The sequence below is a fragment of the Chamaea fasciata genome, unplaced genomic scaffold (assembly GCF_029207755.1).
Source record: "Chamaea fasciata isolate MVZ Bird 193981 ecotype frontalis unplaced genomic scaffold, bChaFas1.0.hap1 SCAF_2, whole genome shotgun sequence".
Classification (NCBI taxonomy): Eukaryota; Metazoa; Chordata; class Aves; order Passeriformes; family Sylviidae; genus Chamaea; species Chamaea fasciata.
The window spans coordinates 86,787,279-86,805,298 of NW_027094087.1; the positions used below are offsets into that span (position 1 = coordinate 86,787,279).

Consider the following 18,020-nt stretch of genomic DNA (forward strand, 5'->3'; position numbering starts at 1 on the left):
CTCTTGTTCTTCTGATTTCATTAAAGAGCTATATGCAGGGGAATGGGTTTGTAAGAACTTGGGGAAGACAGGCCAGCTAAGGAGACTTGCTTTGTGGCATTCTTCCAGATATGCTTTTGTCTAGAAAATCCTTGGCAGGGATGCAGGGATTTTCATGAGAGCTGAATAAAATATTGTAAAGAGGATTAAACACGCTAATCAAAATATTCTGTGAAATTGGTCAAAGAACTGTGTTTCTCACAAATCCATAGGAGTTTGGGAGGTGTTCTTTGGTTTTTTTTTTTCTTTTTTTTTTTTTTTTTTTTTTTTCCCTTCCCTTAATAATTTTCTAGCTGGTTTAATAGCCTGTGATCATATTGGAAGAAAGGAGATTTATATTTTAAGAAACGTGTTTGGAAGAGTGAGGAAGAAGAGTAAATAAAAAGCATTTTCTGATTACTTTCAATCTGTAAATCACACATTTGTCCAGTGCAAACATGGCAAGGACTGTGACTGCCCACAAAGGAGGCAGTGTGGAAATGAGGAGAAAGAGGTGAGAAAGGAGGGAGAAAAAGACAGGTGAGTGTCCCTCTGTTGATGCCATCTGCCAGCCCTCTGTGTAGCTGCTGTTGATCCCTGGGGGATGCACCAATGCAATGTGGCAAAGGCAGCTGTGGATAAGACCAGTCAAAAAAGGATTTGCCCCAGTTTATTCTTTTCACTCATTTGGATGGCTGCTGTAGGTTTCACTGGAGCTGACCCTCGTGAAATTTGTGTCTGTTTTTTGGCATTTACATTAGTGAGGTAAAACAGTGTTCTCCTCTGAGGAAATGCAAAAAAAGGCCTGCTTTATTTCTCCGCAGGGTGCCTACCTGCTGTTGCTGAGACTGTGCTCTGTAGTGGGCTAGTAAACTGCTAGTAGACAGTTGTAAGTAGTGTCTATTGTTGTTTTCGTTCTTATCCTGGCTGTGAAGTATGTTGTGCTTATTATCTTTTAAGAAGTCATATTGAACATCTTAAATGAGCTATTTACCTTCTGATGCAGCAGCTGGCTCTCTAGCTCTCCTGTTCCTATTTGTCCTTTTGGCAGTGATTCCCAGGCAGTGAAGGCTAGATAAAGTATGTTCACATGAAACTCTGCTGTTAACTTACAGTAAGTCTGAACTGATGCAGCTGAAGTTGGTGGAGACACTGAAATTGAAAACAGAAGTCAGTCATCTATAATCAAAAGTGACAGAAGGGATGAAGAATTGCAAGTAAGTACAGCACCACTTTCCCCTCTGTGTCTCTCACTCACATTACCAGTGTAAGACCAAAACTGGTCTGTCTTTTTAGTCCTTATGTGCCTTATTTACCCAGAAGACATATTTACTTTTGACTTGAAGGTAAGAAGCAATGGAGGGCTGGCAGCAACTCCTATATTAGACATCTTCAAACTGCACCTGATTTTCCCCTATGTCATGTCCCAAAGAGCCCAGAAGGGCCTCATAGAGTGCTGCAAGGCTCCACATTTTGCTGTGAGTATAAGGAGAGGGTTTAGAGTACAAGTCACCCCATTTTACTTGTTGTAGTTCTGTTCCTTATCTGTTCCTGAAATCTGGCAAGGATGCATTTGGTACAAACTAGGGGGTGGGGGAATGGTGGCGGGGCGAGGGGTGGGAGGTGGAGAGCGGCTCTGCACAGGGAAAGGTGCCTTTCACACTGAGAGGCAGCCACTCTGTACTAGGTTAAATCAAGGGAACAGTCTCTGTGGTGTTACTTCACATTTGTCACACTGTTACTCCCCACCTTGTACCCGGGTACCTTAGGAGATGTTATCTGAAATGACCTGGACATGGTTCAGGTTTTAAACAAGTTGAGAGAAAGACCTTAAATTAATGCATCTTTGAGTTGGAAACACATTTAAACCAGAAAGAAACCCAGAAGGATAATGAAAAACGTTCCCCCCTCCTCTTCTATACCACATCAGATTGACTAATCCTCTGTTATGTGGCTTTACTTTGAAACAGATCATTCTCGTTGCAACACGTTTAATGCTGCCAGCCACCACATGGTTATTTGGCAGCTATTTAAAGCTCAGATCATTTTACCCTGTCGCAGTGCTAGGCACCCATGTTCCAACTGGTATACAACTGATCTAAAGAGAAATCAGCTTCAGGTTTTGTTCTCTGAAATTAAATGTGACGGCATGATCGCTATGATCCTTTTTTCCCCTTTTCTCTCTCTCTCTCTCTTTTTTTTTTTTTTTTTTTTTTTTTTTTTTTTTTTTTTTTTTTTTTTTTAAATATGCATTATTACTTTTTGGAACAGCATTTTGCTAGCACCACAGGGGAAATTCAGTTAGGTTGTCAGCCTGATATAGTGTATTATCAGACACGTTAGCTTTTCCTCCGTCTTACATTTGCTTAAGAGCTTATAAACCACAGAGAATAAAAAGTGCTAAATAGAATGAAATGACCTGTCAAGGGTAGATATAGTGTTTGTGAATGACTTTAAAAAATTCCAGCAGCTTCAAGCACTCCAGTCTCAGTGACTGTCTGCGTTATCTTGAAATTTGGCCTCTTTCTTTATTCTTCCAAGTAAAGCTCTTTGATGGTCATTGATCTTTGATGATTCTGTCTTGAAAAGGACTAATTTTGTCTTCCCATATTCAGTTCAGGGTGAGATTTTGTAGCAGGAAAGGATATCTTTATGAGATTTGAAATAGATTTGAAACCTGCTTTTAATATCATAAGACTAATCTTGAATTTCACAAAACATTGAACAAAGTCAAGAAAAGCTAGTCTCAGGAAGAATTAACCAATAAATACACTGTATTTAGTAGGGGATTTAGTTATTTGATTAATGGAGAACAGTAGAATTTTCCATGGAAAACAAAGTGACTGATCCCATGCCCAGCTCATTGTGAATTCTGATAGATGTATTAAATTCAGGAGCTGGAGTGATCAACTTGCATTTAACCTGTCTTAGGAAATATGGGATAGTGCTTTCAAGGAAGCTTCAGTGAGTCTTGATTAGGAAACTGAAGTTTTTTATGTAATCCTTTTTTTACTCCTATTTTCTGACGTACTGCCATTTTTGTATGTCATCATCCTCCCCCCTCCACTCCCCCCTGCAATTATGAAAAAATCTTTTCAGGGTTTAAATCTTTGCCCTGAACTTTAAATAACAAGTTGCTAGTCAAAGCAATATGTACAGCATATTCCTGTATGTTCTGGGACTAGTGCTAAGTAGCTTGGTTCTTTGGCACATACATCACATAATCCAGTACAAGAGCACCCTTTCAGCCTTCTCTGAGAAGCAGGCTTTAGTGAGGGAAGTGTTAAGCTTCCCTTGAGGCACCTCATCCTTCGAGGCACTGGTGTGCTGCACCATGCACACAACAGTCCTGCATGTGCCTGGTGCTGAGAGGAGGCTGAAGAGCTCTGTGACCTGCTCCAGGACTCACAAGTGGGACAGCTTAGAATGCAGTCTCCAATAGATCTATGTAGCAGTGCAAGTGGACAACTACCTTGAAAAAATTAGTTTAAGTAGTGTACTCTGCCAGCTGATGGTGGCTATGCCTGTGGTGTGTGAGACAAGGAGAGGGGGAACAATAATGTGGGTTATGCTCTCTGCCTTCCCCACAGAAACAAGGCCTAGGGTACTGGTACTGTGATCCTATCGCTGTAGCTCCAAATGCCTGTTATGTTTTTGAAGTTGCACAATACACCATTAATTTGTGGGTTTTCCTAGTGTTCGTTGTGCGTGGGGAAATGAGACTGGTGGGATTCAGAACAGAATGTGGTATGTGTAAGTTGTAGCTCTTTAGCTGGATTGGTACACTACTACAGAAAAGCTGTGCAGGGTTTCGTATTTCCTTGGAAGATTTTTCAGCCTACTCTCTGTATCTACAGAGAATGCAATCCATGGCACTTGCTTCTAGTATCTATCAGAAAATAAAAGTTCCAGTCTGATTAAAAAAAACACTAGCTCCTATCAGCCTAATTTTTCTAGCTCTAATGAGAACCTAGGAGTACCTTATTGTACAGATGATCCTATTGAAATCTGTCACAAGGCAGTGACATGCACATTCAAAGACAGGATGGTGACAGTTGGTTCTATTGCGTAAGACCCTCTTATAAGTCTAACCTGTGATTCACACAGTGAATATTTCAATAACCTTTCTGCAATAAGAACATTGCATCAGATGTATGGGAATATTAAGTAATTATATTCCAATTATGAGTTGCTGTAAAAAAGCATGTCTGACATTTCTTCTCTGCAGAAAAGAACCCAAACAAATTCTATGCATATTTCAATGGCAGTGAAATACTCTTCAGATTGCCCTTGGTCCATATCTCCACTGCTCCAGTGAAATGAACAAATCCATTGAAGACTGCATGAATCAGCTATGGGCTCTTTATTTTAATTGAGAGCTTCTGCAGTCAGAGTAGGAAGGAATTAATGAACTAGAGAGTACAAAGCAGAAGCTCCAGTTAGAAGCTAAGGCCCTACTTCTTGGTATCTGAAACTCCTTGATCAGCCATTTGCTTGGGTTATTTGGTCAGATCCTTTTTCCAGTACAAACAAACTGCCTGTTCAGTTGTTGCCTGCATGCCTACGTTCAGGCATAGCAGTAGATGCAAGAATTGTCTAAAAACTGCTCAATAACAGAAAAAGATCGGACTTTGAGAGAGCAATTTAACAAAAAGCATTTGGCCCACACCAGCTTCTCAGTGCACCTGGATCCTGCTGGTGAAGAATGCCAAAGGTGTGGCTTTTAAGTTTGGAAAGAAGACTTGTACTGTATCAGTGTCTGATCTGAACTGCTCCAGCGTTAAGAGAAATGGTTGGCAAAACCAAACTCTCCCCTTACGAGACTGGGACGCCCGCCAATTTCATCCTCTGTGAAAAGGAGAACCTGTGTCGTGTTTGTTGAGATTTGTATTTATTGTCTATCTCAGTAAGAACATGGGAGACATTCACGTCCCCCGTGTGCAACCTGCTGCAGACAGGACGGAAACCCCCTCGCCTGAGAGGTGCTTACTCTCACTTGGCCGCTCATAACGGCGAGCCGGGGAAAGACGGCGGCCAGATTTTTGGCGAGGGCATGTGTGGGCCAGGGGCGTGCGGCTGTGTGGGGCTGGCCGGGCCGGGGCCAACCCGCAGCGTGCCCAGCAGAGCCGCGGGTCAGCGGGGCCGAGGCGCGGGGTGGCGGGAGCGGTGCGGGAGCGACGCGGAGAGGTGCGGGAGCGGTGCGGAACCGGTGCCGGAGCGGCGGGGAAGCGGTACCGGAGCCGTGCGGGAGCCATGCGAGGGCGGTACGGGAGAGGTGCAGGAGCCGTGCGGAGAAGTGCGGGAGCGGTGCCGGAGCGGTGCGGGAGCCGTGCCGGAGCGGGGGCTGCAAGGCGTCGGACGGCCACCGGGGGGCTTCATTTCCCCTCGAAAGCAGCTCTGCCGGCAGCCGCTTCCCGGGAAAGAGGCTTGTTAGCGCTAATGAGAGCCCGGCTGTTCTGCTCCCGCGGCTCAGCGTTTGCTGTTAGCTCAGGGTTTAGCCATTTAAAGGGATCTCGGCCTCCCTGTTTATTTTGAACGTCTCACGTCTTTCAGCCTTCACCGAGCAGAGGCTAATACGCTTAAGCACGTTTTACCCTTCGCGGGAGCCTTAATAACAACCAAGACCATTAGTGGGGCAGGATGGCCCCAAATGCTGGCCTAAATGTTCCTTCCAGCCTGCCAGGCTCCTGTGACTGCCGTGCTGCTCTACTTTTTGAGGTAAATGGGTGCTTCAATAATTTCTTGCTTAAATAATTATCCATGAGAGTAATACATATTAATAACTATAATACATTGGATTTTTTGAAGAACGCTTATATTCATTCATACAATCTCTAAGTGCTTTATAAATGAGGTCAGTGCAATTAACCCTGTAGAACCACTGCTGTGAAGAAATTCCAGATGTGCCCATAAACTGATCCTGTAACTTGGCATCAGCTGGACAAATGGTCCTGTTTCTAGCACCTTTAATCCAATCTGGAATTAAAACCAAAACAGCAGAAAGCTTCCGTATTAGATACGGTTTTTGGTCACAGAAGCTGCCATTGCCTTGAAGGGAGTAAGGAAATAGCCTGGAAGAATTTGGAAACTGCCCTGCTGTGCTTAAAGTGGTTGGGGATCACTGGAGAACTGAAATAAGGAGAAGCAGCAGTTGGCAAAAACTGGAAGAGGTAGCAGTGAGGAGAGTGAAGTTTCTTAAGTAACATGTAGCTTAGAGAGCTGTGACAGTTTTTGAGAGAGACTCCTGCCCTTCCTTGGAGGAAAACGTTCCCAGTGATCTGAAAGAGTGAGGGGGCTAAAGCCCTAAAAGGAGGCCTCCAATTTTAGAAATGTCTCTCCTCACCATAATCCCTACACTTTTATAACATTTTCTACGTATGACATTACATGAACTGCGTAACTGACAAATCCTTCATTTGCATTAGATTTAAGTGGCTTCCCTCCCATCACTCCTCACGGTTAAAAATACATTACAGAAATTACTATCCTGCCTAAGAAAAAGTGTGATGACTCTGGTGTCTGTCGTTTATTTCTAAAACATTTTGGCACTTTTCCTCCTGAGTTGTCTTTTCTCTTCAGATTCGAGAGGGGGAAAGGAAAGTGCAGGGTTAGGGCAAGATTTTTCCATTTCCCTGGTTATTGCATGCATGCATTGCAGCCCACATGCCAGGCATGACGGAATCTAAATGCTGGGCAGGAACAGTGAAATTCTCAGGAGGAAAGCTGAATAGAAGGCACAGAGAAGCTACAGTTTGGGCTGCCATCACAATGACCGTATCGAATCAGAACAAAGGTACTGGCCCAAGATCTTTTCTTCCTACACTGTCCAATATTTACAGAAAGACTCTTAGCAAACGGCAAGTGGAACATGACCTTTCCTTTCTTATGACCTTTCAGCTCCTGCAAAGGGGAAAAATTCAACCCTGCTTTCATCTCTTTGCTACATGGGCTAAATTTGGCCCTGCGCATGCAAACAGCCCTCTCATATTCTTCACTCCTTTCTCCTGCAGGCCTCCAGCTGATACTCCAGTGTCTTGCCTCAGGGGCTGCTCATGTGGGGTGTTTCTGAGCATTAATCATGCTGCAGACATCCATTTTCCCTCTGATAAGAGCCTGGCTCAATCTGTAAGGAAAGGAGGGGACTCAATCTGCCTGATTGCCATAGACCCTTCATTTTGCACTGCTCAGCCCCTTGCCAAGCAGAGCAGCAGGGGAGTCTCCGCTCAGTTGCTCCCAGCAGGTGTCACTATGGAATGGGGAAATGCAATTCCAGGGCTGGGAAAGAAGTCTGGCTGCAGGCGGAGCATCTTCTGACATTGCTGCCGAGGTAGCGCGCCACTGTGTCCCAGAAACTTTCGTAATTAGATCTGAAGCAGACGCGCTGCCACCCTCTGCTTTCCCTCCTTTTTCCCCCTTCATTGCCGCAACCATAATAGAGGGTTGGGGGAGATTTTGATTTTTGTAAGGCATTGCTTAGCAATGAATGTAGAGACACTCATCTTCATGGATCGCTACCCTGTGTAGTAACACAGCAGAATGATGTGTAAAGTTTCCAGAACTGTTGGTAATTACTGATAAGCCCAGTTCAGCTCTCAGTTACATACAAAGCTGGGTAAACAATGGGAGGAAAAAATTAATTAGAGCCCATGTTTGCTAAAGCTTGCTAGTGATTCCATCTGATCACGTTCCTGCTCCCTTTATTCCCTTTGCACAAACGTTTGGGTGGTCAGGTTTTTATAACACCTAGGTGTGCAGGGGGAGCTTTAGTCTGTGCAAATAAAATGTCTCTCTCTAAGGGCATGGGCCCTTCTGGCAAGTGCTTGCCCATGCTCTGCCCTTGTGTTTGCAGCTGGGAAGGTGTTTGGAGGCCTGGGAAAATGGAAGTCAAATGGTCACCTCTCCTATGCAATATTGGGAGTCTATACGTCAGCTAAAGCAGTGGGGGAAGAGAGAAGAGAGGAAAAGAATGAATAGGAGACAGTGGGAACAACATTCATTTAGAGAGATTTCACACGTCTTGACCCCAGAGTACCTTTGTATAGTATGTCTTCTGTGTCAGCAAACACAGACTATGTGAAGAGGCAGAGGGGAATTGGCCATCTCACAGAAAGTTCCTCTTAGGCATGCTCTGAACAACACCTGGGTATGTGAACATTGAACATGGCTTGGATTGCCTCACTTGCTGGGAAAACTGAGGTAGACCCAGTTCTTAAGAGTTTTATCCCAGTGGGAAGGCTCAATAAGTGCTATGTAGCCACTTGAACACTGCATGGGCCTTTTGTCCCTCCCTGGCTTCTCATCAGGGACTCAGAAAACTTCTGTGTGTTTGGGGGGACTGAGGATGTCAGAAGATGCTGCCAGGGCTCAAAAATCCTTGTTGACCCTTATGACTGGTTGAACCCCCTTGCTACAGTAGGTCCGACTTACTAACATCAAAGCAAGACTAGTCTTGAGAAGGTAATCAGAGCGGATGACTTCCAAATGTCCCAGCTAAAATAACTCTGTAATTCTATGAATGTGGGGTCATATTTACTTATCCATATCCTTGAGTGGTGCCCTTATTTTTCCTGCATACCATTTCTCTTTTTTTTTTTTTTTTGCAGAAGCAATGACTATTCTTCTGCTCTGCCATTCTCAGAGGTCAGGAATGTGATCAGGATGAATGTGACATCTCAACTGATTATAAATCTTGTGTACATCTTTACCTCTTCTGCATCCTCAGAGAAACTCAGATAACTCTGCCGGTGAAGACCATGTTTGGTCGAGGATAAACAGAGAAAGAACTTGAGTGCCCTCAGCATCATCTCCTCACATTTCCAATCCCTGAAGTGCTCCCTCAGAGTCAGTGCATCAGTGATTTCCTCAGTTTCATCTCCAATGTGTAGCAACCAGGTCAGGCAATTATAGGTATTGCTTGATGTTTTGCTGTCAATGAACAATTTGGTTAGACCTGGCATCTGCTTAGACTCATAATGTGTTTCTTCTCTTGTGAAAAAATGCTTGGCAGATGGATCCATAAAATCCTACACGTAAGTGCACCCCTTTTATTGCTGTTGTTCCTGCCCTGGTATGCAAAGCTGTGTTTTATGGGGTGTTAGGAAAGGCTCAGATCAAAGCTAATGTGATTTACCCATGATACCTTTAACAAGAAGAGGAGTTCAAAAGATAGGAAATCATCTATGAAGATAATCAGGCTTCACATATCTTTTCCTGTTGGGACACAATAAAGAAAAAAGGGTTCTGGGCAGAGGCCTAAAATCAGTCTCTCCTTTTCCCACTAGCACTTTGGACAACAAGGACCCTGTCTAACAGCCTGCAGGGTCTCCCCTTGGCCTCCAGCCACAAGTATCTGCCCTGGCAGTATGCTTCTAAAACAAACTCACAGTGTGTGAGTGTAAATAAATTCTTCCCGCTTCCCTATTTGAGATACTTTCAGGAAAGAAAATATCTTTATGTTCTAATTTTTGTTTGTTCTGAATACAGTTGCTAGATGTAAGCCATTCTAATTAAACTGCAAACTTCTTTTGTAGAGAGCTCGGATGTTGAAGAAATCTGTCAAGCATTACACAAGAAATGTACTCATCTTTTTAAATTCCACTGGCCTAGAAGAGTAGCAAAACCCACCACCAAACTCCAAAACAAGGCCCCCAGATCTGTTTGCTCTTGCACTTTGGCTGTCCCTGGGGTCTTAATGAAATTTACAAAACCGGGAGCAGAGCCTGACGCAGGGTGTCAGCTGGCAAATGTGGGTGGTACTTGGGTGTCAGATAAATTTAGAAATGCAGCCGATGAGAAGGAAGCCTCCTTCTGTACCCAGCACAGCCCCTGCAAATCAGGTGTCAAATCTGATGTCATGTAGCAAGCAAGTGCTTGGCAGGTTGTTCCTCCTGCATAGGTTACAGAGGTGGCACTGCTCTAACACACATAATTGTGCTGGGTGTCCAGCAGAAGACCCTGAGACACTTTTCTCGCTGTGCGGTAGAGCCTGGGCCGCCAGCCAGCCAAGCTGCGTGCACTTGCTCATGCTCAATTAGCAGGTTCAGGCTGTGTATGCAATCCACACTGACTGCAGTGCCAAGGCACCAGTTGCCCTCAGAAGCTAATAATATAGAACTGCAAAGTACAGTTAATTAAGTAGGTACAATTTATTCCATAGTCTGTTCCCTACATGTGGAATGGTGTGTGGTTTTCTGCTAGTGATGGAGGTTGTTGCTCCCAGAGTTGTCCCTTGGGGTCCTGTTGTCAGGTGCTGATTCCTTCTCTCTGCTCTGTGCCAGACTGTGGCCTGCACCTGGGGTTCAGGAGGCCATGACTAACACCAAAAATGTAAAGTCTTCTTTTGAACTAAACTCTTGGGGAGTCTGGACTTCAGTTGGTTTTTCTTTGGCCATCTTTGACATCTTTTGCCTTCTAAGCGAGGATCTCAAAGATCTGGATAGTAGTTTTCTGCTGCTGGAAAACAATCTAGCATCAGGATTTCTGTGAAAGCTTCCTGCTGATCACTCACTCTCATCCCCACCAGTGTTTTTTCAGTGCACAGTTCTCTGCCTAATGCAGAGATTCTTGGTTGGCTTCATTCATTCACAGAGGCAGAGAGTTATGACTTACATGTCCAGAAGATATATGGGAAATGCTTTAAAAATAGAAAGATTCTTGTTTTATAAGCTCCCTTTCAGAGAGAAATATGTTTTCCAGACTATGCATCATGTTTGAGGGAATATTGGTTACAACTGCATTGTTAGTTTGGGATGAAGAGAGATGCACTGGTGCTTTATAAGGACACTAAAAATCATTAAAGAAAAAGCAAAATCTAAACAACATAGGAATAATTTATGGATGATTGATAGTCATCTGAGGGCAGTGTATGATCAAACCTTGCTTTTTCCTCTGTCTCTGCTTCCTACAGTAAGTTTTTGGCAGCTTCTGTTGCTTGTCTGGGTCAAGGTGAAATATCCATTTTATTTTGAGGTGGAATCATGCATTTTTACAGTGAATCTCAGTTAAAATTTTGTTTTTATGTTGCAAAGAAACCTTTACTGACACACTGTAAACGAGGTGTAAGTCCACTGAAATAAACTCAGTCTGGTTTAATCAGAGACCAGAAAACACTACTACATGTTTCTTTTAAAAGGAAAGAAAATAAAAAAAATCAACTAATAAACCAAACAACAAAAACCCTGGGAAAGACAGTGAAAGATAAAGAAATATTTAAATTATCTGGTAGTTATATCTACACCAAGAACCACTCATTCATTAATCTGTTCTTGCTTTGCTGACATTGTTGAGCAGGTAGAAACCAAACTCTTCCAACCTTCTCTTCTCACCTGCTTTCCAGTTTGGAAATCAAACACTTAGCTCTCCCTCTGCTGTGGACATTTGAAAGGCTTCTGTTGTGTCCCCTTCCAGGAGTTGGCTTCCAGTTCCATGGCAGTGGACAGGCCAGATAGGAAAGGTTAAATGGTTAATTTGTAAAACGGAATTATTAATTTCAGGAGAAAATAGAAGACCATGAATCCTGGGTACTGGGGATGTCACTTGCAGTGACAAGGAAGGCATCCAGATGCTCATGAGAACTGATGGACGTGTGAAGGACCCAGCCCTGTGCTGATTATGTACCACTGGTGTAGGAATAATTGCCCTGCACACATATCTCAGATGTCAGGAAAGCAAAATGCCTGACTGCAACAGTCTATGGTCTGACATAGAACAAAACACAACAAAGCTAGGCGGGAAAAGAGCAAGAATTAGGACAGCGGTAATAAGATCACACAGTAAGTAACTGCCTACATGCACAATTAGACGGTTCCAAGCCATTTTAAAGAGGAATTGTGTGAAAATTGATTTTTCAGTTCACTGGTCAAACTGAAGAAAAAAACCCATTCATTTTGGATTGACCTGAAGCATAAAATTTTATTGGCTTTCTCGGAAAAATTAAAAAAAAAAATTAGGGAAAATGATTTGGGGTTGAAGTCAAAGTTAATGATTCATTTATTTGGAGGAATTGAAATGCTCATTAAATGCATTTTAAATTTAGAGAACTTTAGAAATAACTTTTGAACAATTTTTTAAAAAAATATGTGAAAATATTGTGAAAATAATTTCTCTTTTTTGAAATAATGTTCCTTTTCAATCAAAATTATTAGCCAAATCAAGTCAATTTCAGGAAAAGTTTTGACCTAACTTGTTTGCCTAGTACGTCACAACACTGCTTCCCTCTGTCCTTCAACCCTTCTTTCACAGGACAGTGCATTTGTTGGAAGATAGGTTGTAAACAAATTCTGAGGGAATTGACGGCTTTAGTTTTAAATGAGGATTTTAAACTTCTGTTGGACATGAACAACATAATTCTAAATGTATTCCTCTATTATGAAGCTAAGATTAGAGAGAAAATATTCAAGTGAAGAAATAATTTAGTTTTTTATTTTTAAGTAATAAATAAATAATGTAAATAAGGCTTGACAAATGAAGGAAGTTTTACTTAAACAGTCCATAACACTCACTACTGGCAAAATTACCAATCACCAATCCTCAGGAAAAAAATAAAAATAAAATAGCCTGTAGTGTCAAAGTATTCAGATAAGCATCAGGGATTTTCCCTGTAGTTCCAAAGTCATCATTCCTGTGGCAAGCTGGTGGCTACCCGAGGTGCAGAGGGTGGTTTGGGGGTCCTGTGTGGAGCTGAGGGTGGGCAAGATCATTGTCTGGTCATGCTGACTGCCCAGGTGTCAGCTCCCAAGGCTGGATCTCTCTTTTTCACTCCCAAAGGAAAAGCTGGCATGCCTCCTGTGGGCTGTGCTTTCAAGCTTGCTCTTCTTCCTGCAACAGTTCAAAGATCAAAGAAGGAGCAGAGGCTGTTTCCCAGGAGCCAAAAGACACCCATCACACTGACCCTGTGGGAGATGCCTGGCAAAGGATCAGAATTTAAAGATCATTTTGTTTGGTAGCCAGTTTCTTCCAGTCCTTTAATATTCATTACATTGAAAATATTTTATCTCTTTTAAATACTATATACTCTTTACTGGTTCTCTCTTAAGAGTGCTTTATTTCTGCACATTATACTTTATATATACACTTAAAAAGTTCCTGGATGGATCACTTCTTGCATTAGCTGAGTAACTTTGAGCAAGAAGGGGAAAGGAGCTGTCTAACATGACCACCCTTCTCACATCTATCTCTCAGTATCACTGACCTAGTATATTTGGTGCCCAGGGCCTCTGTCTGGGTTAGGGGGTGAGATCTTAGCTCACAGGGACTGTATTGACCCCTGCTCATGTGGGCTCAGCAGAAGAGCACAGGCAGTTATTTATGGCTCTGAAGCCTAAGCAGCTCTCTGAAATGAAGACACCGTGATCTAGTTAGGATACAGAAAATAATGGGCACTATACGTGTGCTTTGATACATTTGCTTTTCTTTTGATTTGTCTGAAAGCCTCTCATTCTCTCTCTTTATTCTCCCTACTGTCATTTTCCTTTTTTCTCTTCCCATTCCCAGTTCAAACCTGACTTAAAGAGTTTATAGCGAGAATCAGATCCCAAAACAGCTATTGATCTTAAAGGGATCAAGTTTCTGCCCATATCACTCTGTCCTTTGGTTGCTGCTTTATTTTATATTAAAAGTTTACTAGGGACAACCAGTCTTGTTTTTTGTTATGTGTTTCTATTTTTTTTTCTAGAAAAAAAATGGAAAGAAGCAGTCACACTGAGATGGATTTATAAAACAATTAATAATGATAAAAATAATATCCTCACTGTCATTAATGACCACACTCTGATACTCCTTTTAAGGCAATAGATCACCCTATCATGACTTCTGTGGCTCTCTGTGCAAAAGGAAAAAAAAAAAACAAAACAACAAAAAAACCAGCCAGCTTCTCATGGTGTATAAGGAAATTGAAACCTGTTTATTTATGACTGGATAAGAATGAGCTGCCTCATTAATGTGGTATAAAATGGGTGTAATTCAGCATTCTGTACAATCCTCCATGACGTGTTGACAGGTGCTGTCATGCACTATCACTTTTAGGTTATTGCACTCTAATAGACTACAATTATAGCTCATTTAATATGATATGACAGTGGGGAAGCACGTGCAAGGTTACAAGCAGTTACACTTACAAAACAAACTGGTGGCAATGTATACAGCTACAGGTAAATATTGCAGGGGGCAGATCCCCTTTCCACTGTCACAGAGCCCAAATGTCTGCGGCTACAGGTCTTTTGCATATAGTTCTTGCAGTGAAACATTTTTGTCTCGCATTTTCTCTTATTTTCCCCACAAATGCCAATATTACTGCTTTCAGTTGTGCCTCCTAATGTTGCTCCAACAGTTGAAACCACAGCAGGGGGTGGAGTAGACTTGAAGAAAAGCCGAAGCTGTAAGTAGCACAAGATTTATAACAGTTGGCAGCCCAACATCTCATCTCATACAAACAACTCCGTTTCCTTTTGGCGGCCTGCTGTGCCACTAACAAGGCAGGCTACAAAATTCACCCACTGGGTGATGGGGAAAGGCAGTATGAAGCACACACCAGCATCATTTTCATGTGGTAGGAGAGCAGCAAAAAAGTTGGGCCCTGTGCATTGATGTAAATCATTAGAGGGGAAAACTGCAGAACTGGATAGAAATGCTGGTTGAAAATATTTTAAACTGATTAAAAACAAAAGTCCCCTCAGGGGACTTAAAATTTCTCAACATTTCCAACCCGAGTATTGCAGGGTTTTGCCAGGGCAAGTTTCACACTGTCGCCATGTAGGTGGTATTATAAGCCAAAAAGACGCCAGCCAGTCTGTGTTTTTGTCTAAGCCATTACTGAAGTGATTTTGCTACTTTCTTGCCTAAAATGTGTTTCAGATATTGTTTTCAATGTTGAGGTCATAGCTAGTCTTGCACACTGAGCAACTGTATGATCTATTCCTTCTGGGAGTGGCCGCACACTTAAATTCAGGGGTTTAAATATTAAAACTTAGATGCTGACTCTGTGCAGTATTTTGCACAGAAAACCAGCTTCCTGGCCCGTGCAGCCGTGGTGCCTCGACAGCTGGGTCACGCCAGCTGGGTCAGGACGCCGCCTCTCCGTTTCACTCACCCGCAGAGCCGGAGTAACACTCCTCAACCCGTTAGTAATGAAGCATCTCCTTTGCATTACAAAGAATGTGCTTGTTCGCTGAAACTCTTTCCCCATCAGCAGCAATCATATGCTTGGCATATCTCCTGGAAGAGCACACACGCAACCTCCTCTGCTCCTCTTCTGCAGCACGGAGGGCTCAGCCTGGTGAGCCGTTGCCTTCCTCCCTCCCTCCCTTCCTGAGCAGCCTCATGTCTCCTTCAGAATTCATTTTCCCTGCCATTCCTTACACATTTCCAAATTTCCAGTTCCCACAATGTTTTCTGTGTGTCTGTGTGTCTGCTTTGGCTGCTGCCATGGGCTCAGTGGAGGAGAAGGGAGGTAAATCCTAGGTCAGGTCCATGATGAGGCTACTGCTTCTCTGCCAGCAGTAAATGATTCCCAGCCAGCCCTGTGTCCCTGAGAAAGTGGGCTTTTCTGACCACAGCTACTTTTCAGAGGAGACGTCTATGCACATTTCGGCTTGATCATCCCAGCTTGCTATGTCCCACGGACTTGCCCAAAGGATGCATACTGGAGCCATTGTCTCATACAAACCCTGTTAAACTAACCGTGCCCTTTGGCTCTTCAGGAGATTGCAGTCCTAAAGAAAACATCACAAATAAGTCCCCTTCTAAAAATGGTGGCATGCTATTTTGCATTTTTTCATGCTATTTTCTGCCTCCAACCCAAGGGAAATACTGAATTAATTCAGTATACTGGGGTGCTGGAGAGAAAATATGAGAAGTGCTGATATAATCATGCAACACTTGCCATTTAATATTATTGCCAATTTGATGCAGAACTCTGAAAAATTCCTGTTACTCTTCGGGGAAGTACCTCTTCTGCAGACTAGTGACACAAATTCTATGGTTCTCTCTGACAATCTCACATTTAATGTCACTGTTGTTTTCAAATTCTCCCACAAAAAATGTAGATTTTGAATATTTAGATAATATTCAGATAAACCAAATAATATCTAAATATTTAGACTATATAATTAATAATGTATGCTTTTAAAAGAAAGTTGATGTCATGTAACAGCTCTCAGTCCTTTTGTTTGTGACCGATTTCAAATCTGATAGCATTTTTTTCAGTTATAAAAGTACTAAAATATCAGAGCTTGCCTTAGTATACCAGTAACGTCACATGGCTAAGGTCTACTAAGAAAGTGTGAGTTCTAGCATTGTCTTGACAAAGAAAATTCTGCAGCATAAAAGCTGCAAACAGTAGCATCTACTATGCTCCAAACAATATTGTTACAGAAAGGAAAAAAAAAAATCCCCAAACCAAAGAGAAAACAGACTGGGGCTGAAGGGGCACAAAGCAGAAACCTTCACTGCTGAATTTTCTTTTATTTTTCTTGTTTGTCATTATTTCTCTTGTTTGTCTCTGTAAATTGAGACCCAGTTGGACCCAAATCTTCTGCCTCTGAACAGTGTTTGGTTGGCAGGAACTGTATTTTTTTTTTCTCTATACCTGAATAAAGATTTTTTTCACTGAGTGGGAGGGTTAGGAAGGGGACTAAGGGTTAATGCTCCTTGAAATAAAAATCCAAGTGAATTTCTACAATTATCTACTGAGGTCTCCTGAGGGTTGCCACAGATGGCCTGTGATCCTCCTGCCTTGGATAGCACCCAGCACCTGTGGTTGGGGCTGAGGGGTGAAAGGAGCAGTGCCAGGAAGAGCATTAGACATGGAGATTTTCTGCTAACCTGTTGCAAAACAGCACCAGCAGCAGAGTCCATGTTACAAACTTTGGTGATTATATAACTTCTTTTAAAACTTCATGCTTGTAATAAGCACCCTTCTTCCCCTTCTCACTGTTACTTTCACAGTGTTGAGAAAGCAATTTATTTAGTGCCCTTCGCTATGTACAGAAATTCAATTGTGGCTGTGTGATTTTAGTCAAGATTTCAGGAGTGAAACAATGTGTTTCACCCTGCTACTGTAGAGTGACTTCTAACACATTTCATAAATTTCATTATGAAAGAAAACGTCAAGTAGAGAATTCAAAGTCCTCTTTTTTGTGTCTGTCTTCATGAACTGCTCACAGTGGATAATGCCATAACCTCTACCAGTATAATGGAGCATTATCAAAGGCAGGCATTCGCAAATTAACAGGGAGGTAGAGACCTGAAAGGCTTTTTGTTTTGTTTTTAGTTTTGATGAAGGATGATCAGCTCTTTGCAAATACCTCTAGGTTTTAGGCTTTGTACTCGACTTGATAAAACCTTGATGAAGTGGTGAGCATTATCTTTTCCCTCTTCGTTCCTAAGAGCTGTGACCTGTAGTTTTTGTATGAATCAAATATCTAGACCTATGTATGTGTGACAAAAAGAAAGTCTGGTCCATTAGTGGGGATCTTTTTGACTACGTGCAGAATTCTTCTATTTTGTCCTTACATAACAAAGACTTTGGTGGTAACAAAGTAATGAATAGCAGAATTACATTTTTCAAATTTTAAGATTATTGAGCACTTTTGAAATCAGATTCCCTGTAAAATCAACATATTATTCCTTGCCATATTCACCAAAATACTGGGAGTCATATTAAAATTTGTTTAGTTAGGCAGATTTCTTTCTCTGTCTCTTAATTCTTTCCATTTGCCTTATTTCTTTCCTGTCACCCACCTTCCTTTCTTCCTTCCTTCCTGTCTTCCTTCCTGCCTTTCTTCCTGCCTTCCCTTCTTCCTTCCTCCCTTTCCCTTTCCCTTTCCCTTTCCCTTTCCCTTTCCCTTTCCCTTTCCCTTTCCCTTTCCCTTTCCCTTTCCCTTTCCCTTTCCCTTTCCCTTTCCCTTTCCCTTTCCCTTTCCCTTTCCCTTTCCCTTTCCCTTTCCCTTTCCTCTTCTTCTCATTCCCTATCACTTTCATCTATCCTTCCCCTTCCCTTCTTCCCC

General features: G+C 42.3%; 1 long non-coding RNA gene across 1 annotated transcript; it reads left to right on the forward strand.

Moving 5' to 3' along the window:
* The first annotated feature begins 5,570 nt into the window (after positions 1-5,570).
* On the forward strand, positions 5,571-11,561 carry LOC136286054 (uncharacterized). Its single transcript, XR_010719714.1, has 3 exons — positions 5,571-5,736; positions 8,622-9,047; positions 9,549-11,561. It is a non-coding gene; the product is annotated as an uncharacterized lncRNA (long non-coding RNA).
* The last annotated feature ends 6,459 nt before the right edge of the window (positions 11,562-18,020 follow it).